The sequence below is a fragment of the Eulemur rufifrons genome, chromosome 7, assembly GCF_041146395.1.
Source record: "Eulemur rufifrons isolate Redbay chromosome 7, OSU_ERuf_1, whole genome shotgun sequence".
Taxonomy (NCBI): Eukaryota; Metazoa; Chordata; class Mammalia; order Primates; family Lemuridae; genus Eulemur; species Eulemur rufifrons.
In genome coordinates, this window is record NC_090989.1 from 58,132,849 (window position 1) to 58,159,697 (window position 26,849).

The window sequence follows — 26,849 nt, forward strand, 5'->3', positions numbered from 1 at the left end:
AGGTGCTGACTCGGGAAAGGGGGGGGGTGGGGAAAAAAATATGAAACTATTGTTTTTAACTTGCACTGTTCACTTAATAATTTATCATGAATATTTCCCATATTATTTCATATCATTGTACAAGAAATAATGTATACATTATGAGGACATACTGTATCTAACAAGATATACTGTTAGACTCTTTGATTCTGTAAAACTAAATTGAAAAAAAAAAAAAAAAAAAAAGAATATAGAAAAAGGAAAATGGCCTAAAAGTTTAAGAAAGTAGAAGGATAAAATAATGGTAATGATGATAAAAGCAGAAAGTAATGACATAGAATATAAAAATTATAAAATATAAAATATAATAAAGTAGATAAGCAAAACCAAAAGCTAGTTTTTGAAAAAAGTAAATGAAACAGAAAAACATCCAGCAACTACTAAAAGAGAAAAGACTCAAATAAATAATGCTAGGTATAAGAGGGGGGACATAATTAAAGATAAAAAATTAAAAATCATAAGACTATATAATTTTAGCAAATAAATTTGAGAGTGTAGACGAGCTGTGAATCATGCATTTTTCTAAAATATATTTTTTTCTAAAAATAAATAATTTCACAGAATTTACTAGAGAAGAAATAGAAAACCTGAATAAACCAATAAACATGGAAGAAACTGAACTGATAATCAAAAGTCTGCCCCATACTACCTACCCACCACTGATAAAAAAACCAAGTCCAGATGATTTTAGATACAAGTTTAACCAACTATTAAGAACAGGAAATTCCTATAATATAAAAATGGTTTCAGAAATAGAAAAAAAATTTACTCAATTCATTTTATGAAGCTTGGATCATGACACCAAAACTCTACAACAACTGTTTTAAAAAATGAAAATTAAAGAGTAATCTCTCCTTGCAAAGATACTGCATAAAACATCAGCAAATTAAACTCCACAGTGGATTAAAAAAATACACCAAGTAGAATTTTTTGCAGCTATGTAAGATATATTTAATATCAGGAAATATATTCATATCATATAAAATAGTATATTAATGGGAAATTTTATCATATTATGGATACAGAAAATGCATTAGGTAAAATTTAACTAATATTCCTAATTAGATATGGTAGCAAATTATAAATAGATGATAAGAATTTCCTTAATATTAATACAATAATTTGATTTATCAAAAGCCCAAGCAAATATCACATTTCCAAAATATTTCTATTAAAGTAAGAAACAGAATAGATATTTTTAATATCACTATTTCAACCTATGTAGAGGTTTAGTAATGAAATATGACAGGAAAAAGAAATTAAACATTTAAGAATTGGAACTTAAGAGAAAAGCTGTCACTATTTACTGATGATATACATGTTGATGTAGAAAACTTAAGAGAATTAGCAGTTTAGCTATTAAAAGAAGAGAGTGCAGCAAAATTGCTGAATATACAACAGTAATAATCAATAAACAATGAAATGGAAAACAGGTTTGTACATATTAATACAAGAAATTTAACAAAATAGGTTCTAAGAACCTAAATTAAATGAGAAGAAATTTAACAAAATAGGTTTAAGACCTTCATGTGAAAATTATAAAACATTATTAAAGTAAATGAAGGAAGATCACAAATAGAGGGATATAGTATGTTAACTGGCAGAAAGACACATTATAAACATGTCAATTCACCCCAGATTATTCTCTAAAGTTAATGTAATTACAAATAAAATTCAGCAGGGCTTTTGCCAAACTTACCCAATGAGCCCTAAAATTCATGTTGAATAGCAAAAGGCCAAGAGAAGTTAAAAGAATTTTAAAGAGGAACAAGGTAGAGAAATTTATCTTACCAAATAATAAGAATATTATAAAGTTATAGTAATTAAGGCACTATGGTGTTACCACAGGATAGAAAAATAGTACACTGGATGAATTAAAGATCCTAAAAACAGTGATGTAGATGAAAGAGAGCAGTGCAAATTAGTCAGTAAAGGATGATTAATTTGTTAAATGGTGCTAGGATTATCCATATGGAAAAAGAATACAGTAAGGTGCATGTAAGATACCATAAACCAAAATAAATTCCAAAAAGATTAGAGATTTAAATGTAAAAGGCAAACTTTAAAACTATTAGAAAAAACATAAGGTTTCTTTTCAACCTTGGCATATGAAATGATTTCTCAAATGATATTAAAAACACAAACCATGAAAGAAAATATCAATAAACTTTACTGTATTAACACTAGAAGCTTTTAAAAAATAAATTCTACTAAAGACACAGTCAAAAGAAAGACTACAAATTGGGAAAAGATATTTGTAATCTGTATGTCCCAAAAGATGAAAATCCAGAACATTACAACAGTAACAACACCAAAAACAAACAAAAACTCTTCCAAAATAACAAGAGGAAAACAAATAACTCAGTAGAAAGCTGGGCAAAAGGTACAAATAGGCAATACACAAGAGAAAATCCCAACAGTTTATAAATTTTAAAAAATTTAAATGAGATATTATTTAAATCCCCATGAGACTGACAAAAAATTTTAAAAAGTCTGATCATTCCAAATGTAAAGCATGTGGAGAAGCTCTCATAGACTGCTACTGAAAATATAAATCAGTACTCCTACTTTGAAGTGAAATTTTGCAATAGCTAGTAAAGTTCAAAATGCATGTTTCTTAAAGCTTAGCAATTCTACCTCTGCATATACATGTATAAAAATGTTAACTGTGGTATTATTTGTGATTGGGAAGCACTGGAAAAAATGTCTAACATGATAGAATCAATCAATAAATTTTAGTGATATATATAAAAGGATACATTTTATATAAACCGTGTATTATATAAGATGATATAGGTCATCATATATAATATTAATGTATGTGGTGACAGAGGTCATCATATAAAATATATGTGATGACAGAGGTCAGAATAGTTTTGCTTGTTTTTAATATTTGCTTAAAACTTTGAAGAATATCAACTGCAAGGGGACATGAAGAAGTCTTCCCAGGTATTGTAAACGTTCTGTGTCTGGACTGGGTGTTGTCACGTGGATATATATTTAAGCTCTTCCAGCTATATACTTAATTTGCCTAATTCACTGCATGTAATGTATAATAAAATAATAAAAGACAAAAACAGGTTGAGAAACAAATATTACAAATTATTAAGTTTTGTTAAACCTGGGTTCTGAATTCTTACATTTCATATTATTCCTTATACTTTCATATGTTTGAAATATTTTACATTAAAAAATTTTATGAGACAAACACTACTATTTTTCCTAACTGGAATTAATCAAGGTAGAGGAAATTTCTAGTGTCATCTTCTCCTCATTGTCCCTGACAATAGATCCCAATGTTCCAGGAATTAATAAGCACTTCACAGCCAAACATACTTAAAAAGTGATCATTTTGTTGAATCAAAAGCAAAACTTTTAATTAATTTCTTGACATGTATAGAATCTCAGGCTTTCTTTAAGTAAGTGACCAGAGGTATATATTGTTGATTTAGGAAGATGCTACCAATGCACAAAGATCATCCATTTAGATTTTTCAACTGATAAGGTGGGGGATGCATTTCCAAGGACTTCTCTGATGTGAATCAACAAGTGATTTGGCATCAATATTGTTATTTACTTGTGGGTTTCACCTCTGGTGTCAGAAAAGAAAAAAAGACAATACCTTTTCAATGCTGCATTTCAAGTCAACCATATGGAAAGCAAGGTTTTATTCCAGCCAATTCTCTTTCTTTCACAACGTGGAGGAAAAGTGCCAGCCACTGCTACTCTCACCACCAACCACGGTACAGATGTTTGGAAAATGCAAAAACAGAGAAACGAAACAAAAAGGAAACCCTCAAAAACAAGTTTTGCATAAATGAGAAAGAGTATATAATTATCATAGCTGCAAGAAGGTAAATGCATATTTTTTTCTTGTGTTAAAACAAACAAAAACATTGATTTTTTTGACTTAATCAGTGTTTTGTTGAAATTAACAATTATAAGGATCAACTCACACATGGCTAAAAGTGGGAATAAAAACCAGATTTCTTTTAATCTGATAAAATATTTTTTATCTCCAAGAATGTTAGAGCATGACCTACTTAAATGAATACTTGTTAAAGAAACAGACCCATTTAAAAAACATGTTTTCAGGTATCAAAATAGGAATGAAGCAAGTGTTTCTTTGGAATCTAGTAAAAGAAAGAAACTAATTGAAATAATAAAAGTTCCTTATACTACTCAGATAAAATATAACTCTGAAAGAAATGTCTTCAACCTGTTCAAAAGTTCATTCCTCAGTTGGCACGTGCAGTACAAAGTCCTAGTTGCTGCAATAGCAAATGCTCTATTAGATTTCAGAATGTCAATGTAAATTATTAAAATAAGATTGTCTTTATTTAAAAGAAAGCTTTAATCTCTGAGAGGGTACGCCTGAATTGAAAGTCAGAACTTTGTTTGGCCTAGATCTGCTACAATCTTCTTGTGCATCTTGGTTCATTTTATTAAACATCTTTGGTCCTCAACATCCACACCTCTAAGTGTGAGTGTAACATAAAGTCATAGCCTGATCATCAAACTCCTTTCTAGCCCTAAAATTCTATGAATCTAATGAAATTACTTCAGCATAAGACGATTTTTTCTCCTTCTCTTTCTTACTTTCTTAAAACAAACAAATAATCAAATAAGTAAACAAATAAATGTTAAACACACACACACACACACACACACACACACACTAACCAGCTATCTCTCTGAATAGGAAGGGAAAACATTTTTTTTTTTGCCATTATCTATTCCCTAATGTGTATTTAAAAAGAGAGTTCCCACAAAAAAAGATTTTTAGCTTTTCCTGAATCCAAAATAGCATATCATTTCTTTGCCATTTAAGTTCTATTAAGAAACAAAACATAAAATAGTTATGGAAATCCTATTAGGAACTTTAAAAAGGAAGGAAAAGTCAGTGATACTCCATTTAAAATTCAAATTGTTCATTCACATACTTTCTTTTGTAGAAACCTTAAATGCTGCCTCAAACTATCTTTACTTCCTTTTGCAGGGACAATATCCTTAACTCTGTAAAAAATAGGACCCTCTTCTCACACCCTTCCCACCTGTCCTCTGAGCTAGGTGTTCCACAAAGCTGAGGTATAGATTACATTATGAGATACTTGGGATGGGAATAAAACCTTTCATCTGGGAGACAATACTGTGTTAAATTTGTCAAGTCTAAAAGAAAGTTAAACCCCACCATTACTTTGGCAAGAAATTTGGTTCTCATGGCTGAACAATGATAATCATTTTTACACAAGACTTTTTAAAATGAAAGTACCTGGGGCACCAGCCAGAAAATAAGTCTGACAATGCAAGTTTTCATGTCAATATTTTAAACCAGACAAGACACTATCAGTGCACCCTTAACAGACCTGAAGGGTCTAGAAAAACTACAAGGCACCTGACACTTTGGTGAATAAGGGAAGCTCAGTTTTATGGAAAGGTCAAAATCTCAGGGCAAATGCTCCATTGTTCCAAGTGCTGCTATACCTATGGCACCAACAAAGGCAGAATACTGGGGGTGCAACAGCAAGGCTCCTATTACATGCTCTGGCCAGGCTCTGTATGCTGATAAGGCTGGGACTGGACTTCACACTCTGGGAACATCAAGGCTGGGCCCTGAGGGGAAGAGGATTCCTCAGAGAGAGTCAGAAGTTGGACAGTATACGAGCACTCCCTGCTGGCAGCTGAGGTTGGAGATGAGCTGATGATCATGGAGGGCTGCCTAAAGTTTCTGTGAGGAAACCAACGAAGATACAGTGCTTTTCAGAGGACAGGAGCATGGCTCTGATTAGGTTTAGATAGCTCCAGATATTGTGCTGAATGACGAAGAGGTGGCGGGAGGCGGCTACCAATGGGAGGAACTCCAGGAACTAGCAAAAACTGTGTGTATAGCTGATGTACACAATATTCATTTAAGGCTCCTGCTATGAACATTCTATAAAACATACAACGGCGTGTGTGAACGTGTGTGTGGTACAGGGGATTCAGGAAGAAATGAATTTCTGTGCAGTTCATTTTACCCCTGTGATAACAATCACTGGAACAGTCCAATGTGTTCATAACATTTATGTTTTACTAGGAATCCCACCTATAACTCTGATGGAACTGCCTAGCATGCCCACTGTACCACCACACCTAAGCCCCAGATAGGTGGTCCTTGAAGGAGCCTGGGGCAACAATACTGGTATCTCCCCAGTGCTCGACTCCGTTAGGGTTCTTCTATATAATAAAATAAAGGTCAAAATGGCAGCCTGCTAAAAGTAGCAGTATTTCAGTTGCTGGAATAACTTGCTTGTCATCAACTTGTTAATGCAATAGTCAAACATTTCTTTGACATGTACAGTATCAGCTAATTTCAGCAGATAAAGGGTCTAGAACAGGAAGATGCTGCAGATGCTTTAGCTCAGAGGAAGGCTTAGCAGAGCCAAAACGTCAGCAGGGCCTGTTTGTTCCATACTTTCCATCGGGCTCTGTGAAAGAAATGTTAGATTACTGCAATGACAAGTTTGTGACAAGCAAGTCATTTGTGCAACTGGTGCGCTCCTGTTTTTATCTGTTTACCATTCAGACTTGTGAATGCCATTTCAAGCACTTACAGGATTTCTGGCTCCCATTAAGGGGAAATGGTTCCTCCATGTTTAGAATTTTCTGCCTCAAAGAGAATTACTAAGCAATTATTTATTCCTGTGGTCGCAGTGTCACACAAAAGCACTCTTGAGTTGTTTAGTTGGACTCTGAATCATGAAATGGAGTCCTGAGGACTGGATAGCTTGGAGCATCAAGAATTTCTCATCTAGTTTATTGGAATGACTACAAAGCAAGCCTGTGCGAGTCAATAAAATTGTGGCCAGCTTGAAATACCTTGCTCTTTTGCTCCAGGATCATATATCAAGGCCATATGCTTCAAGCACATAAACTCACTTGCAACAAGTAGATCCTGAGAAGCTAAGGCCTGGCTATGTCACACTGACATGTGATCTAGCATTCGATAGTTTTGGTGACAAGGACTGTTTTAGCTGTGGAGAAAGGAATTTACACTGCCTTCTCTCTATATTCTGTGGGCAACTAGAGGGCCAATACAAATCTAGAAAACATTTTAACTGTGTGGCTCAAGTAATATCATAATACAAAATTAACACTTAAGATCATCCTCACTGGGCTGCTTTTCCATAGTAAATGGATACCGTGGCAGATTTGGGAGCAAGAATTCAAGATCTCTCATTGGATTCTTCATCTGAGGTCACTGAGTGACTTTGGCAAGTCGTTTTTACCTCCTGGGAGGAGGGTAGAAAATAGTAATGCTTGTTCCTTGTTCACTTGCCATAAAATGGTCTCAGGGTTAATGTTATAAAAGATGAAGAAGGCCTTGAGAACTCAAAAACAAGAATGGTACCCTCTAAATGTCATGTATTCTTTTTATGATTTTAAGTTTTTGTCCAATGTTGGTACTGAATTTATAAATAATTCTAGGTATAACATACTCTTAAGGACATAGCAGAATGAGGCTTTTACGCAGGGACACAGACACTTATAATACCTGGGGAAGCAAGTCAAAGCTGGAACAGAGGGTAGAATGGCAAGGACCAGACAGAATGTAATGACGTAAAATGAGGTAGAGCTTGGAAAGGGTGACTAGAGACTGTTACAGAAAATGACAATAGTCCTCACAGAATAAAAATTGGGTAATAATCTTTTGTCAGACACCACCTGTGTTACACAATTTACATGCATAATTTAATCTTTACAACAGGTTTATGGTATATGCATTCTCAATTTTCTTTTCAGATGTGGGAACTAAAACTTAGGGATTTAAATACTTTACCATAAATATGTAAGTTACAGAGATTTGAAACTAGTTTTCTCTCACTCCAAAGTCTATGCATTCTTAACCAGTAAAGAACTAAAGTCATTTCCACTGCCTTCAGAAGATTTTTCTCTCTGGCTTACTGGAAAATATTTCAATCTGTAAATATAGAAACTCAAGAATTTGATATAAAAGAGCCAGTGAGAAGATTCTGGCTCTATCTGTGTTGACATCCTTCTTAGGCCTCTGAGAAAACTGAGCTTCATCAAGATGTCATTTTTTTCCCCCAGGGCTGACCTATTCCTACTTTAATGCACTGGGGAAGAGGTAAGTGATTCTAACCTAATCACCTATCTCTGTGCTGTGAATGGAGGTGTCTGGCGGTATCTCCTCGTGTCCATGCCAACTCCTTTCTCTCTGTTTGTGTGCACAGCTTTTAGTTCATCCTACTCTTTGCTCCCATATTACCTCCAGGGAGCCTTCTTTTGTCACTTGTCTGCTATTCTCTTTAGGTGGGGGGAAGGGGCGGACATCTTTCTTACCATGACAAGGATCACTGAAACAGTCTCAACTTCCAACTTTGCACAGAATGTATCCTTTGTTCAGTCTTCTGCTTTGTTTCTCTTTAATGATAGCTTTGCCACGAGTCCCATTCGTATGTAACTCAGAGCTATGCAAATCAAACTGGTAAGCAAGAATTTGCAGCTACTCCATCTTAAAATGAATATGTGTCCAAGCAGTGGAAGCCTGAGTGAGGCATGTCTCCTGAACATTACATGTCTAATGGCTGTTTTCCCTGTACGGGTGGCGGAGAATAAGCTCAGTGAGATCTGCATTATGTTCAAGGGTCTCTTTTTAGTAGGTGTTCAGAGTGGGTCACAAGAGGTTTTAAGCTTGTGCAAACTGTTTTTTTTTTTGTGTGTGTTTTTGTTTTTTAAAAAACAGTATTTCTATAATTTTTACTTTATCTACCAAACACAGAATTCTTAAAAGCCACTAAAAAATCCTGATGCCTGAAGAATCGTCAGATCACAGGGCAATGTGGTAAAGGACACTAAGTAACCCGTGGTCTGAGCTTTGACCTGGTGCCTGAGTCTGCTCACAGTGACCATCCGTCTCTGCTGACCACCACCAGGGATGGGACTCTCAACCTCACAGGCAGCCCTTTCCACTTTAGTACACGTCTGTTTGTACAGAATGTTCTTCCTTGTATTGAATCGTAACCTGTCTTTCTAAAATTTCCCCCATTGCTTCCAATTCTTTCTTCCCCTACTTTTAGTCCTAAGAGCTTCAGGGAATTATTAGTTTAATGGCTTATTTAATGACAGCTCTCGAGCATACCACATACCAACAACTGAGTTTAGATTGTCCTGCCTTGTCCCCCTCTCCTTACCCAACATAATTTAAACTCCCATTCTACCCCACTGACAAGCCTGGGAGAAAAGAAAGTCAGTCAAACCCGTTTCTCATTTCCATTTGGATGTAGGTAACACATGCAGCAAAGCATTCTTAATCTCTTTGATTTTCTGTCCTATTCTGTGGAAAATCTTCCCTGACAACCTCAGGCAGATTTGATTGATATGGCTATTTATAGGGTGACCATATAATTTATTGTCCACATAGGGACACTTTTGAGGGTGAAAGGGCCTTATGAATAATTATACCAAGACTACATGTTTAAACCAGAACTGTCCCAGGCAAATAACACTTTGAACATACCTTTACTCCAATACCTGTCTCTTCATACAGTAATTGTCTGTTTCCATGTCTGTTTCTCCCACAAATCTACGAGCACTCTTTAGCAACAGGAATGCATACCTGTATAGCTTCAGTCGCTAGAAAAGTACCTGGCAGGCAGGAAGAACTTGGTTGGGGTGTGTGTGTGTGTGTGTGTGTGTGTTTGTGTGTATGTGTGTGTGTGTATGTTTTTTTAAACTGAGGATATCTTTTTTCACTAATTACTGTGGACCTCTCCCTTATTTTATAACAAATACCACCAACACATGTTGACTTCATATTTTTGGAGATGAATCAAAAGTACTTCACTTAATGCCATAGGAAGGAAATGGTTTGAGTATAATGGTAATGGCTATACTTTGAATATTGACAGCAACATAGAGTAAAATGTGATAAATATTCCACTAGGAGTCTACTGCACATTTCTTTTTTAACAAAACACTGAACAATATGCTCTAATCCCTTTCTTCACAAGTAAAATTTTTCAGCAGCTGTACCCACAATTTCAAGTTTGTAGTAAATCAATTATTATAGGAAATGATGGTAACATGGGGCGATCCTTTATTCTCCACTACAACTTTGGTGGCACTTCTATTGCCTTCACTCTGGTCAAGCACATTTAGAAGTCCTGGTGACTTTTGGCGGTTTTTTTGCTTCTGAATAACAGTGGCTTTAAAAAAAATAAAGGGAAAGAAAAAACTCCTGAAAAATGTGAACCATATTTCTTCCCTTTGTCCTGACACATTTTGACGGTTCCAGAAAGATGGGAGTCTATCCTGTTTAAATTAAAAAGCATCATGGAGGACAATCCCACAACTTCCCTTTCAGTGTTTAGAAGCCTCATTATCAAGAACCTACCTCATCAAATATAAGCTTCTCTGTTACAGCATATTTTATCAGTATTAAGCCTCCGTGAAAAGAAAGAAAGTCTCATTTCTTACTTCCCATAACTTGCCTAAAAGCTAGTATTAGCTCAGTACCTTAACCTTCTTTTTTATAAGATTAAAAAACATCAATGTCTTTGACTTTTCCTCGAGAAACTTTTTTCTCAAGATGTTAAATTTAAATTTTCTTGGGAGGGGTTTCATGACTTTTTCTCTCCAAGATGTTCATACCCAATTTTAGTTGAATTCAGAACAAGCACGATTAAGTTTCTAATCTATACTCATAGGAAATAAGAGAAATAACTATATTCTGCATGCTTCTTACATATTCCACTATTATAGCTATTTTTAAATTTCAGTTTTACATTTTACACTCTTGATTAACTTCCTATGCTCTACTTCTAGATGCTACTTTGCCCACAGATCCAGTCCATCAATGACATTTACCAAACCTTCATGGGTAATGAAAAATACAAGACTTGTAAGAAGATTCAGAAGAAACAAAGTTATATGTCTGCTCTGGCAGAGTCTTAAATTTGTGGACAATTCCACATAAAAGAAGCAAAGTGGATAAGCATGCTCAGGTATGTGGTGTTAGTTTAGCAGCTATTAACAGATGAAAACTAATGCAGCTGTATGAAATTTTATATGTAAGTGATGAACAAGTAGTGGATGAATTGCTACCTTTGAGGTTTTCCTTCCCTCCTGAAGAATACTAACAATAACTTTTATTTAACAACATTCTGTTTATTCCCTGATTTACTGAGTTTTCATGTCAAATGATTGTCCTCCCTCTAACGTGGTTAGTTATACTTATCTCTTAAATTGTTATTTGGACACTGTATATAAAAGCACTGCACTTTGAAAGCATGCATTCCTTGTTCTCAACGCCTACAATAGTGCTTTACAACCATTTAGAAGTTCTGGTATCCCATTGTCAAGGTGATTTTGCATTATTCTTCCCTATCTATTCCTTGAAATATAATTTTAAATTAAATTTGATTTTAAGATTTTGAAATACCTCTACCAATAATTCGGAATATGTTGGGTTTGCCAATATTGGAAAGTGTGTTGTTTAGTTTAGCTCATCAAGGTAATCAAAAGCTAGAATCCAGACTGACCTCAGTGGCACACCGCTTCTGTATTTCTCAATATTGACTCTAATCGCCTACTAACCATTTCCTGAGAATTCCAAAGTACTTTGCGCAAAATAAATAGGTTACAAATTTTTTCTTTTTGGTCATTTGAGACAAAATTAAAAGCTCTGCTGGTTAAGTGGAGTTAGATCCTAACTCTAGCTTTGCCTTAGTTCAGCAGAGCTTCCACCGTGCCAAGAAATGCAACAGTGTATTATCATGGCATCGTGTCCTGGTATTGGCAAAGACTGGCAAATCAGTTGTACCAGGGCTCTCCTAGGATATTTCATTGAATGGAAGTTAGATTGCCATGTCTATAACTTATAAGATAGAAGTATTAAAATGGTTGGATTCAGGGGCATTCTCTCAAATAGTGAGTTTCATTTTGGCAGAGAAGAAATGATGAAGATAAAAGAGAAAGTATTATCACCCACAAACTAGTAAGCTGAATTCCAGCATGACAGCTACCTTCCCAGGTGATCAGCCATAGAACCCCATTTATGCAAGAGTCTGAATTTCTATACTAACTTACTTTTAAATTTCATTGAATATAAACATAACAATGTTTTTAATAAGCAGCTTATTTATTAAATTTATACATAATCTTTTACTAAAGAGATTACTTAATACACTGTATTCTTTTGCCCAATATTTTCTCTATTTTTGTCAAGCATATTGTTTTTATAAGATTTTATTCTATAAAAATCTCTATAACTTTCTACTTGCCTTATCTATTCTTACATATGCATAATATATTCTATTCCCAGTATATAATTCGGACAGATTCACATACATAACTCAACATTCGTTACTTCTGGGCACATAAATGGTCCCTGGGTCTGTGACTGCTGGTTAAACAGGCAGCTTTCAGGCCACTATTACACGAGCAGAAACTGGTAAGTATATTTTTTATAATTATTGGGGAATAGAGGACTTTCATTATAGAGAAGTATATAGCTATTTCCAAAGCTCATTTCTGCAAAAAGAACAAAGGCAATGTCCCCCATTCTGGGGTGTGTTCCTCAAAAATTCAATATCAACCTTTTTTTTTTAAAAAAACTAGAACCTTTGAGGTGAGTATTAAAAAGCATTCCTTTCATAGTGATAAGGACCTCTTACTTAGGTTCTTTCGAGTTGAAAGTTGGCAAGTGGACTTTTCAGTAAGGCAGGGTGGAATCACTATAAATAATTTATTCATAAACTAAAACAAGAATTAGAATCTATTGGCTAAAAAATAGAGAGCAGGGAGAAGATTTCTGAATTAAGGTCTCCCTGTGAATTAAAACACAGAACTGGTTATAGATAATCACTTTACCTCTAATGCGTTCTCGGGTGAGGTGTGGATCTCTATTTTAGAGGTGCCTGTCACTAGGCATTACAGTGGCATCAACAAAGCTCCTCTCCATAATAATAGATTTTACTTTGTGTTAAGGTAGACCTTTTAAACAACCTTTTCAAGTGTTCTGTTGATTATTAGCCATAGAGTAAGCCAGCTATTTCTGTTCTAGCAGGAGTAGCCAAGGCTAAAGAATCAATACATACGCCTTCCTTGCTGAAGTAGGATCAGACGTACTCTCCCCTCAGCACTCTCATTTTATTAATACTCTGTGATCAGGAGACAAAATATACACTAGTGAAGAGAGAACTAAAGAATGTTGCTAGGATTTCTAAGGAAGAAGACCCCCAATCTTGCCTGCTTTAGGCAAGAGGACATTAATCACAAGAGATGGTTAAATTGCAGCTCATAATTTCAAATGCAGTTCCAAAATGTGTCTAAACTGATCTATAAGAAAACAAAATTCCCTCCTATTCTTAACTGTTTATTCTGCAGGCTAATTCTACATTCTCATCTCATTCCTGTTTCTTCCTCTGCTGCAGAAAGGATTAGTGTTTAACATCAAACAAACAGTATATAATAAAGAACAGATATAATATATACTTATAAAATTCTTAATGCTGAGCAAGAAGAGGGTAGGTTCTTAGTCTAGCAGATGAGTATTATTGACAGTAATAGAGGCATGTTTCTAAGTCATCCATGGAAGGTGCTGAAAATGTTCTCTATTATATCTTGAGACAAAGTTTTGGTGGTATAAAAAAAACTTGTGGTTAATGGTGCATGTTGTGTGTTTTCTTTCCCTCCTTCCTGGGACCACAAAAACAGACCTAAGTATACACAAAGATAGGAGAGCATGTGTATTTCTCCATTAGAAGCTGTGTATATTACTATATTCTACTATATATGAAATAAAAAGAAAAATACCAAATACCTTGATACAAGCCAGGTTACAAATCCATTTACATCTATGCTTTCCTTTTTTCTTATTCTTTCAATCTTCATGCTTATTTTTTCTTTTTTAAACTCTAGGGGCTGCCTTTACATTGCCAGATGATTTCTAGTGGTTGGAGCCCTTGTGAAATTCCTTTGTACATCCATGCTGCCTAGTTCAACACAACGCTTCCAAGGGAAACTTCTTCTACCAAAGACAATGATTGATTGCACTTAAAAAATGATGACTTCTATAAATATGACATAATATTTGGAGGCCACATTTATAGCTGGTCAAATGAACCTTTAGCCCTATAGAAGGCTCATAATTACGAGGCAATAAAGATGTAAATTTCCCTTTCTGACCTAAAACTAAAGGCCCCAGGGATCCTGAGTTTGTCTTCAGTTGTTGTATTAAAACTACATTAATGCTGTTCATTAGATAATTCTTTTCTCCGTCCCAACAAGAATCACCTTAAAAATCATCTATGGTGTATAGCATCTGAGCACCCACATGAAAAGCAAGTACCCAGAAGTTGGGGATGAAGACTGAGAAAGATCTGAGTCTATTCAACTGAGGAGTTACTGCTGGTCCAGTGAGTCCACGGATGAGGCCATTTAATGATCCCATTAAGGTGCATTAAGACTTCCAGGATATTCTCCTGGATATCTGGAAACCTGGGTTATTTGATCTGAGAATGACCTAGAACTTGGCAAAGTCTTTCGTACTTATCCGAGGTTAGATACAGATCTCTAAGGTAAGACTGGTATCTGGTAAGTTCTCACTTTCCTCATTCCTTTCTTTAAAGTTCAGAATCCTGACTTACTGTCATGACAAGATATGGTCAAAGTTACACTTGGGTTGAGAGCACACAGTAGTTGTTCAGTAACTCAGATATTATCCTAATATTGGCTTCCCATATGACCCTGAAAGGCCGATATGCTATCATGTCGGGCAGTTAATGGGAAAGCTGACATCATAATGCTTTAATTATTCAATTTATAAATGGAGCATTTCACTGATATTGTAGGGAAGACAACTGAGAAACTTTTGAAAATGTTAATAGTTTTTGTTTCAGAGAACAAACTTATCTCTTCAATCTATTAATATTTCTTCTTTATGTAGCCAAATATCTATCATATTAGGCTCACACACAAGCTGTGGAGTGCCTAGAATGTCCCAATGGCCTTAGTAACATATATATTTCTTCTACAAAATAGCAACAACAATTTTGTCCCCAAAACCATAATCTAAACAAAAATACAAACAAAAATAAAAAACTACCTAGAACAGAATAAAAAAATACTGTCCATATAACACTACCTTATATATTACAAAATCCACCCAATCTAGATTGTACGATAATGCCATTTACCTCAGTTTTCATAATATTACCTTTTGAAGATCCGTATTTTTGTATCAAGTGGGAAGCATGACATCATATAAATGGGACAGAGAAACAGAAAGGCGCAGAAGGCAAATGCAAGATGCCTATATAGTGTCTACCAATGTTGCCAGTTGTGAAAGGATTTGACATACTAATATCCATTCATTCAGACTCATTACTGAGACACTAAGAACATGATGGCTGGCAGGCTCTGCATTTAAGTGCGGTTATCGAGGCCCCCAAATATTGACAGAGTGCCAGATTCTAAGAAACTATTGATGTACACAGCCGGCCACAGCTCCAGACACCTCTCAGACAGAGTCTTTAAATGTCACAGATAAATGAATTTTCATGAAACTAGGAGAGAGAAAGGAAGAGCAAGAAGAGAGAAAGAACACAGAATGAGAGGCTGGAAAAGAAACAAGAAAGAAAATCACTTCCATAACACTGACATGAAAGCATGTGGCATCATCTCTAAAGCTCAATCATAACTCCTTACAAAGGATGTGAGATCAAGTCTTCTGAACGCATTGTGTTACCAAAGCACTCAAACACCTTTAATCATTTCATTGTGTGGTATTTTAAAAGTTAAGGGAGATACATGTTATAGAATAGCTTCAACAATTTCTGAACAAAATATGATTCAAAAGTAAGTCCTGCCCAACTCAATCTTAAAACAAATTCAAAATAAAATAGAGTAAGGGAATCATCAGCAAAAATAAACATAGGAGTCTCCTAAGCAGTTCCCTACGCATATAAAAGCTTAAAAGTCAAGGTGTCATGAAATCCATTTTTCACCAAGACATACATGTGTCCTCTGACAGTTTCCTTTCCAGATTCCCACTGAAAGTAGTGACACCTAGTGGGTTTATCACAAGATATTAAGGGATGCCTTCCTCCTTCACCTTTCTTTTCCTTCCTCTCCACAGAAAACACCTGCCAGGGAAATATATGAGGTAAGTCAGTTACTTGACACATGATAACAAAAATGAGCCATGGTTATAACTAGAACAACCAAGTATTCCTTAGAAATCACACGTAACTCAATATATTTTAAATGTAAATGAAGCTATTTTACTTTGAAAGTTTTCCATCTGCTGAGGGCACCTTCTCTTGACCTTGATAAACTGTGTCATTAAAAGCAGCCACACTTTCAAGGTTAGAATATGGCTTGTCTGTGCATTTACTTTTCTGTATTAGAGTTATACAATATCCACATTTTATATAGAACAATCATGCCAATGCCCACAAACAAAATTCTTCCTCCAATTCAAAAGCACATGGGCAAATGGATTTTTTTTTAACCTGCAGCAATATGGTTTCACAAAGCCCCAATTGCCTTTTTACTAGCATCACAAAAAGCCTTGGTATAAATTACTTTTATGCATCTGGCTCTCTCTGTCTTCGATACCTGGGACATTAGCAGGTATGTACTTGGAGAATAAAGTTCCATAGCTCAAATATTTAATAGAGGTTTTGTTTTTGTATCAACTTTTCAGTAATTTCTTAGTATTTCTCTTTTTTATATTAAGAGATAAAATGAAAGGATTTAGATTTCCTGCCATGGGAAATATAATTATTTTCCCTGTTTTTAAAGGCTTTTATTTTGAAGACAAAATTAGTTTTAACTCAAATGGAAATTTCAGTAAAATCTCAGACACGGTAATCAGTTACTGCATTAAAACTCTCAAGAAGTATGCCAACTTCCATGTGAGGTCACATTCAGCCAGGATCATAAAGAGACATTATCCACTTTGCCAGTGGCCACGCTGAAATTTTATAATATAAAATTTTTATACTGTAAAATTAAGGTTCAAGGTAATCTCTAATATTTTACAAATACGTACACATACGTACATGCATATGCATACAGGGATTTTCTCCTGTGACCACACAATAAACAGAGAGGTTTTGGTTTACTTTAGACTAAAGCCTAATAAATGCTTAATAAAGGCTATGAAATTTTTCTTGATCATCTAAGTAATAGTGTTTACCAAATATTCAGTGATTGGTTAACACAAACTGTGGTATACCTCTACAAAGAATACTGTAAAGTTGCTAAAAAGGAATAAGGTAGATTTAAATGTGCTATATCACAAGATATAAGACATTATATAAGGTAAATCCTTTTATATGAATAAAATGAGGATACATATCATATATTGCCATATACATAAATATTTTTTTCTGGGAGGACGTACAAAACGCTGTTGATGTATTTTGATGTATTTGAGAGGAATCAGAAGAAGAATTTTACTTCTAATTATATATTTTTCTATTCTGTTTGAATTTTTCAACTAAATGTTTAAAAAATAATGTCAATAGGATTTCTGAGTGGCAAGATTATGAAGAATTTTTTTCTTTATTTTTCTTTATATTAGAAAATTTAATATATGATATTTTTAAAAAGAAACATCTCCAAAATAAATTATACAAATGTAATTCATGTTAATTATAAGAAATTTGACTTAAAAAAGCATAAAGAACAACAAAAAACCTTGTAATTCTCTGATCCAACAATAACCACTGTCAAATCTTGCTGGGTTGTGTCCAGCTTGTAAAGTCTCTTCTTTCTACATTGAGAGTAAGAAAGATCCTTCACATTTCCCTTGGGTGGAGGGACCCAGAAGAGCTCTATGTGCTGTTTGTTCTGCTGTATAACTTCCTGGAGACCCTTCACCACCACACTGTTTTCGATTGCCAGGAAATTGGTGGAGCAGCACAGGCTATATGTGACAATTCTCAAAATTACACACATTCTTCTTTCATATGCTCTTGCCCCCTGAAAAAATGATCTCTGTGGTATCTCATAATAGTATATGGCATCTCATGATGGGGGCCATGGTGTTGGAGGCAGAGGTGGTCTCATGCTGTCCCACAATTATAACATTTGTACTGAAATAGTTTCTAGAGGACTCAGAAATGTTCTTCCTTTCTGAACACATAAAGATGATTATCTGCAAGGTACTCGGCCTTAGAACATCTTTAAGCGCTAAGGAAATTAACAAAAAACCACAGAAAAGTGATATACTTGGTGTTGTATCTTAGGCAATTGATCTAATGATTACAATACCTTTTAATACTTTCTTTGCTGAAGATCATTTTCTGAAGAAGGATATAAACCCTCTCTTCCATGCAAAACATTTCACTGTTAGTGCTTTTAAGTACTTTACTCTCCTTTCAGCAAATTTAAAAATTTTCCTACCTTTGTTGTTGCTGTTATTGAAAAAAACATAATAATGACAAATGTTATGGCTCTAAATGATTGCTTTCTATGGGTTGGGCACTTTACTTACATTATTTTCAATTAATTTCCTAAATACCTCTATTATTATTGTTGTTGGTGTTATTATTCCCATTTTATAGATAAGAAAACTGAGGCTTCAGTATGTTAAAAAACTTGACCAATGTCACAAATCTATTAAGAGATAGAGGAAGACACAAATCTACATCAGGCTCATTCCAAACCTTCTCTAAGAACATTTTCCAGATAAGGTTTACATGACTCTGTACTGAGAGGTCTAATCCATGGCCAGAGTTTCCTTATCTTTCTATTACCATGTGTGTGTGAAGAGGGCAGGGGGTGACAAAGAGATAGTGAACATGTAAGATTCTAAATAAAATGTTATAAAATTTCTATAGAACTCCATTTTCCTCACCTCTAAAATGGATAGCACCTACCTCAGAAGTTTATTGTGGAGACCAAATGAGATAATATAAGTGAAAGCATTTAGTATACCTAAAATAAAACATCATTATTGCTATACAAGTTTCCTTCTTTTGCATAATGGATGTGTTCTGGAGAAAGTGATTATGAAAATGTATAGGCTTAACTTCTATTATCAAATCACAGAGCAATTACATTATAAAATCACGGAAAATGACTCCTAACAAATTGAGATGAAGACCTGATGAAAGGCAGGGATTCAGGTGGAGGTTGTGTCTATGGGGCTTTACGGGGAGCACTCTGTGGGTTGGTAGCACTTTCTAGATCCTCTAGATCTCCCTCTCCTCAGCCTCCTTGGACTGGTAATTCCTGAAACTACTCCAGCAGTTTCCAGAGGTGATTTCCTTCTTTTCCTTTTGTCTGGTTATAAGGTCTAATGGAATTTATATGCAACAACAGTACTTCACCTGAAGGCCCTATCCCACACACGGTATATAATAGTAAGAAAACTCCTTTCATGTGAGATTCTCAATTAGGTTAATTTATTAGCACTCTATTTACTTTGTATGTTTGATTACAAGTTTCAGTCATATGTATTAATAATGCTTGCATTAGCTTCACCATATTCATTACATTGAAAGGCTCCAGGGTTAGAAACCATGTCTTCTTTCTTGGAAACCCTACACTTACTAGTGAGGCCTATAAATAAAATGAAACTTTAAATAGTACTGACTTCACCTTCAACTCATAACTAAACCTGACTCTGAGCTTGAAGTTCTATTTTCTCCCACTAGTCTCATCAGATAGGAGTGTATCGTGTTACCAGCAGAGGCCAAGCTATATAATTCCACAATTCGCTTCATTCTAACAACCTACTACGTCTTGCTGTTTGCCTTTTCTTGAGGTACTGGGACTTATTCTTAAATTAATGCCTTATTTTTTTCCTCTCAGGACATACTTTTACTTGTGGAAAATATTCAAAAAGAATGGAATTTTAAAAATAAGCCATCTGCTGCCCAGACCTCGGGAAAAGCAACGATGTTTGAAAATACCAGATTCAACTAATCAGGGGCACAAAAGCCTTATTAAATATATTAGCTTTCTTGTCTTTAGAGCTCAGGTAGGAAACAGGATCCAACCTCAACATGCCAAGTAGTATCAAGTGAGAGGGGTGAGCACAGTCTACACCCTTATGAGGTAGCTTGAACATCTCAGCTTAAAAGCAGTCTTCATAAATTTTAAAAGGAGACCTTCTTCCAGATTATCCCACACATGCCAGCAGCCTGGGGAACCATCAGACACACTCTCTGGTCATAGAACAATTCAAACAAGGTGCATTTATAATGTATATAATATACTGGTGTAAGCAGACTATAGAATCCACTCAAAACTATCTTTATTTTACTGTCTGTCCATAGTCACATATCTGTCCTTTGTTCCCATCTTATATCTTTCTTATTGCTAATGATAAGAAAGTTTATTTATTTATTCATCATATACTAAATATCAAGTATCTTAGGGAAGGACAGATAAATAGATGATAGATGATTAATAGATAGCTAAATAGATAATAGATAATAGTTCCATAAAATAGGTATGAGTCATGGCCTTAAGAAATGGCTCAAAAAAGATCCCAGATGGAGGATGCTTTAAACTAGGTATTGAAGGATACTTGGGATTTCAAAGTATAGAGAGGAAGGAGAAATCATTTCAAGCAGAATAAACAGCATGAACAGAAAGGTCATCATGCTTTGGGAAAAGCAAATCATTTGGCTTGGGAAAGGGAGTAGTGAGAAATAAAATTGGGAAGGTAAATTGGGCTAGATCACAGGGGAACTTGAGTACCAACCAAAGAATATCACTCTGTCAATAATCCAGGCCTGAAGAAAGTTCAGTCAACAACTCTCTAGCTTTCATAATTTAAGTAAAGAGTATTGTAATCCATCATAACCTCTGGTCTTTAGGCTCCACAGGGGAGATGTTACATCCGTGGTGGAGAAAAGGTCCTCATATCTAATGAGTCCTACTCCAGCTGAGATTATCATGCTTCATCTATTGAAGTTAGTCATCTCATGTGATTTGAACAAGAATCTTACCAACTCCTAATCACATCAGCATTGGTCCTTCATTCTCAATTTTATACAGTTGCATAAAGGCTAATAGTGAGGCTAGCTGAGATGACAGAGGGGAGTATCCTAACCACATGTGAGATATCTGTAGAAAAGGTTAACATAAGCTGTCATTTGATTTTGAATACAGACAACATGTTCATAAATGCTGACTACTTATAAATGTCTGATTCGGGTTCTTCCTATGATACAAAGTCATTTCAGTATATGTGGAACTCTGAGATCTCCTTACATATCTTTTAAGGTTCACTGCTAAATGTTCAGGATTCTTTGATTCTAGTAATCATAGAAACACTCCTTTTTCCAGCATTCTATTCTGCTCCCTCTTTATTGTTCTCTATCGCACTTATTGAATCCGGATATGCTTTACATTTTATGAGTATATTTGTTTATTTTCCTCCCCTCCTCTCCAAATGGTAGCTTTTCGAAAACAAGGATTATTTGTATGTGTCTATTTTGCTCACTGTTGTATCCAGCACCTAGAACAGATACTTGTTGAAAGACTGCTTTGAAAAATGAAGGCAAAATACAGAGGAAGGTAAGCAAATATTAATTGGGGTATAGAAAAAAAAAGCATTCTGCATAAAACTGCCTCCAAAAACTCCTATACTATATAATTTGAACATATCATCAGCTAATTACTTCCTAAACTAATTTTCTGTAAAATTCAAAGCACTTTTAAAAGTGTATCTATTTTTTTTCTCTTACTGAAATAACATTCACATCTTTGCCATTTTATACAGATGGAAATTATGACAGAGAGATGCTATGGAGTACAGCAGAAAATTCAGGGCTTCAGACCCCAAGGGCTATATTCTATGCCGTATTTCATACAAGTTTGTATTTCACTATCAATGAGACTTTAGTGCTGAACTGCATAGAGTACTAGAATTTGAACCAGTAAATGATGTCGTTAGTTTATGCCTTTCTGCTAGTCCATGGCCTTCACACAGAAAAAGACAAATAAAGAAACAGCAAGCAAAAAACCAAAGAGAAAAGGTGAACACCTTAAAGGGCTGACCATGGTTGTTCTTAATTTTATTTTTTTTAAGTCCAGATTGTTCTTTTTCATTATAATTGTATTGCATCCTACTGGAAGAAAGGAATGTGATTTAGTGTACTATGCAAATGATAGTAGGTCAGCCACAGCCTATCAAGCTCTGAGAACAGTAAGGCTTCTTTTAATTCAGATCCTCTTTTATCCTGAAAATATCTTCTGAATTAAAAATCGAATTCAATGGATCCTATCTTTCGATATAAAAACTGAAACTATCAAAGTACTAAAAGAAAACAATGGCAAATTCTTTTATAATCTTGGCATGGGAAAAGACTTTTTACCTATGACACAATTATCTAGAAGCTATGTAGAAAAGCTTGGTAAATCTGATTATATTAAAAACAAACTTCAGTATGGCAAAAAAAATCCATAAGTAAAATAATAAAAAAAACAAACTGGCAAAATTTTTGCAGCTCATATAGATAAATGGATTATCACCTTAATGTATGAATAGCAAGAAATCAATAAGAGAAAGACTAACAACCTAATAGAAAAGGCAAAGGAGATGAAAAAATACCTTATAGATACCTTATAGAAAAATAAAGACTAATATCTATTAAACATATCAACAGATGCTTAGCATCATTTATAAGAAAACTGTAAATTAAAAGTACACAGAGGTACCATCTTCCATCTTTCAACAATAGAACTAGCAAATATCCTAAAGCCTAACAAAACACTATTTTGTTGAGGCTGGGGTAAAAAGGTACTTTCACATATTGATAATGGGGTTGCTAAGTGATCCAACCCCTGTTGAGATCATTTGGCAAAATTTCTCAAAATTTAAGATGCTTGTAACCCTTTGACCAATAATTTTACTTCTGAGAATTTAACCTGCAGATAAACCTGTGTATCTGTGAAATGATTTGTGTACAAGGTTGTTCACTAGAGTATTATTTGAAATGACAAAAATTGTTTCTCAATAAGAACTGGTAGAATAAACTATGATACATTTACATAATGGACTACTGTGCAACCAAAAAAAAAAAAAAAAAGATTAAGATAGCTCTCTATGTACTGATATGGAAAGACCTAAAAGATACATTGGAGAATAAAAGATTAAGACAGTGTACAAAATGGTTTAACATTTATGTGAGAAGGTAGGGGGATATACATTTGCTTTTTTGTATAAAAAGACCACTGGAAGATTACATAGTAATAAAAAATTAATTCATTTAAATAGTTACCTATGGGAATGGAAGGGGAGAGAGGAGGATGGGGAGAAAGAGATGGGGTTTCTCCATTAAGACTTTTACATAGTTTCAAATTTCGAACCCTGGAAATATACAGCCCACCTATTCAACCAAACAAATATATCTAAAAACCACTTCAAAAATAATCTCATATAAAAATAAAAATAAAAGTAGCAAAGCAATGATAAAATGGTTCCTGAACCTCCTAATCTTCCCCTAACTTTTAGCCACTAGTTCAGCCAATATTTGGGCAAATGTAGTAAAACAGTATTTGGCATCTTTGGACCATAAAATGCTTTGGGTTCTTCCCTATCTAGCTTGTACCATTCTTATGATGTTATTAAATGTTTACTTCTTTCTAAACCCAGTAGAGTTACTGGTAAGATATAAAATTACATTAAAATGTTTCAAATATGAACAAATTGGGATGAATCCTCTTTAAAAGCCTAGGGCAATTTCCTACATGTTCTACTTTCCATATGTTGAGTGGAAAAGACCTGGATGTCCACTTATTGCTATATAAGAACACATTTCTTGAGGAGTTTGAATGTGTGAAATTATTAAAAATAAGTAAAAATATATTTGTTAATTAGCTAGTATTTATCAATCTTCTAAAGTACTCAGGTGATGTATTCAGCAGGCATAAAATTCTTAACATAAGGAAGAATACAGCATTAGGCTGATGATGTATATCAAGTACTTAGAGTTTTCTAAAGGAGAAGCCTATATACATAGTGCATTATGATTAATAATAAATTTTAATAGCAGTAGCCTAACTTTTATAAAATAAGCAATACATTCATTTACTGGTCAGAAATTAATAGCATCAGTTAAGTAAGCTGTTTCCCCCAAGATTATATATATATATACATATACATATATATATATCTTTTTTTTTCAGAGTGTTGTCTGGAATAACCTAGAAGCCACAGAAATGAGTAGGGGTGAGAGCTCCCAATTTAATTGACCATTTCCTTTGTCCAGTGACTTTTTTGGTAAAAAGATAACCAGTGAATCATCCGTTCTGTGTAAGAATTTCTTCCTATGGGTTCTGTTATTTATTTTAGGAAATGATTTTTAAACATGGAGATAGGTATGTAGGGAGTATCCATTCATTCATTCATTCATCTATATTAATTAAACACCCAATATGTTCTGTGTATTTTGCTAGCATTAGAAATACAGAGATAAAAGACATAGTTTCTGCTCCTAAATTTTCAGTCTTGTGGGGAGAAAAGAAAGTACATATCCAACTAATTATAACACAGGGTGATAAGCTGCTATAATTGAGTTAAGCATAAATAGCTGTGGGAGAACAGAGGTGTGGGACTTTGAGTTTTAATAAGGAGGTTCAATAAGAAGTTTTGAGGAGATGGTGCCTTAGCTGAAACTTAAAGGATAGAAGAAGTTGACCAGGCAAAGATTAGAGAGGATGGAAAGGGATACCAGGTAGAGGTAGCAGAAAAAAAAAAGGACAGAGAAGGCAGAGTATGGTCCATTCAGGGAACCACACAGGTGCTTCTAGACAGAGCACAGGGTGATGTTTGGGGATGTCAGCAAATAAGGTTTCAGGCCCACCCAGGTTGTGACAGAAGCACTACTTTAGATAAGGTGATCAGGGAAGGCTGAGATCGGTAAGAATGAAGAGAAAGAGCCAGCCATTCCGAGCTCGGAGAGAATGTTCCCAGCAGAGAACTGTACTTATTGTACATATATGCCTATTTCAAGGAACAGTTAAAGAGCTAGGGGTGCTGATTCCTGGTTGTCAGAAATGAGCAGAACTATTCCAAATACTATTCCCCTAACTATTATCTAATCTCTTTTGTTGTCTCTGGAACCATAGCTCTTTCCCATCAATGAATTCATTCAGTCCCTGTAATCAACTCTGATTAGTGTTGTTTAACATCAATCTTTTCTACTTTTTTTCAAAGAAAGATACCAATCAGTTGCTGCACACCCCTGCTTGTTAAAAGCAGCACCTCTCCTGCTGACTTACCGTTCTTTTAATCAAAAGGGCAGGAGGAAGCAGTTGGGATTCACTTTTCTTTTTTTTTCTTTCAAAGTACACAAATGTCAACTTCCTCAAGGATGTTTGGCATAGCTGAGTTCAGTCATGAAACGTACAAAGTCAGCTTGATCAAAAGGTTGCAGGCTGCCCACTGCTAAAATGGAGAAGAAAAGGAAGCCATGGGCTTCCCTGAAGTGTGAATGAGTGCACAGGCCACTGCCACATGTGTGTTTACACTGAGAACATGCTGAGACAACAAGGGAGTTTAGGAAACAACCCCCCACCACTACACTTCTCTGTCTTCACCTTTGAACCTTTGGAGCAGCACTTTTTCTCTTTCCTATTTTTTCTGCTGTACCCAACCAAGTATTCATAGTCACCATATAGCTTTATAGTTACCCCAAGTCATGGTCATTTTTGTGTATTTTAAAAATTATTTTTGCTACCAGTGCCCCAACGTTTAGCTGCAGGGTATCATTTTCCTTGCCTCCGTGGACTTGAAAGTGTTAGTACCTAGCATAGGCACAAGATTGTTCATTCATTCATTCTCTTACTCTTTTAAGAAGTCCGTATCCATCATGTGGCTGTTAATATGATGAACCTGTGTCAATAATTCTCCTGGAAGATACTTCTAGCAGCCAAAAGCAGAAAATAAATTTTCCAAAGAGTTGATTATCTTACATTAAACTGTGACTCAAGTTGGTTTTAGACATAGGAAACAGTCTGTAAATAATATTTATGGACATATCTAAACTTAAACATATATTCCCATCAAGCACAAAAATCATCATATATGGTTACAGTCCCCAAACAAGGTTGCAGAAGACATTATACTTATAACAATGTAGAACTGGTATGATTACATTTTTTGCAACCTTTTCACTGTTCATATGTAAGAACTGAAGTGATGAGAAGGTATATATTCAGATAAGGTCACACAGCTCTGTGTTCCAGCCAGAGCTAGAACTCAAGCTCCAAATTTTTAATCTAGGAACTGTTATTTCATGTGATGACCATTTATTAAGCAGGGGTAAGGAGTGAGGGCATGGGGAATACAAAGTATTAAGGTCACTGATATGGAGGACCAAGGAGAGATATGAGATGCTTTAAAAAAAAAATCACTGTTCTATAAAAGGCTCTTCTTTAATTCTTTGAAATGGCTCTGAAGTCATGGGAAGAGTACAGGGAGAAGTGTTATCTATAGGATCACTTTTATATGGAATAATTTAATATATCATTTCCCTTCGTTTTGCATTCTAAAAAAATACCTTTAGAGCAGTATTTCCCAAACTTTCTTGATCATAACAGTTGACTAGTTTTCTTGTTTCAGATCCAAATGCCAAGGCCTCTCCATGGAAGTTTCTGATTCTCTAGGTCTGGGATGGACTCAGGAATGTGCATTATTTCACAGGTGACCCTGATGATTCTTAGATCAGCGATGTTTGGGAAACACTGTCCTAGAGAAACCTTTGCCACAACAGCTGAAACATTTCTTCATTCCTAATGAATCATCCCATTTCAGTGCTTTTCTTGTGCCTCTGAAG

At 34.9% G+C, this 26,849-nt stretch overlaps 1 protein-coding gene across 1 annotated transcript in view; it reads right to left on the reverse strand.

Annotated features, from left to right (window-relative positions):
• The window catches only part of ZBTB20 (zinc finger and BTB domain containing 20), a 724,156-nt gene that overhangs the window by 230,474 nt on the left and 466,833 nt on the right, over positions 1 to 26,849 (reverse strand). Inside the window, exon 6 of the mRNA XM_069472643.1 lies at positions 3,662 to 3,761. The gene's annotated coding sequence lies outside the window, so the exon portion shown is untranslated. The remainder of the gene's footprint in view (positions 1 to 3,661; positions 3,762 to 26,849) is intronic.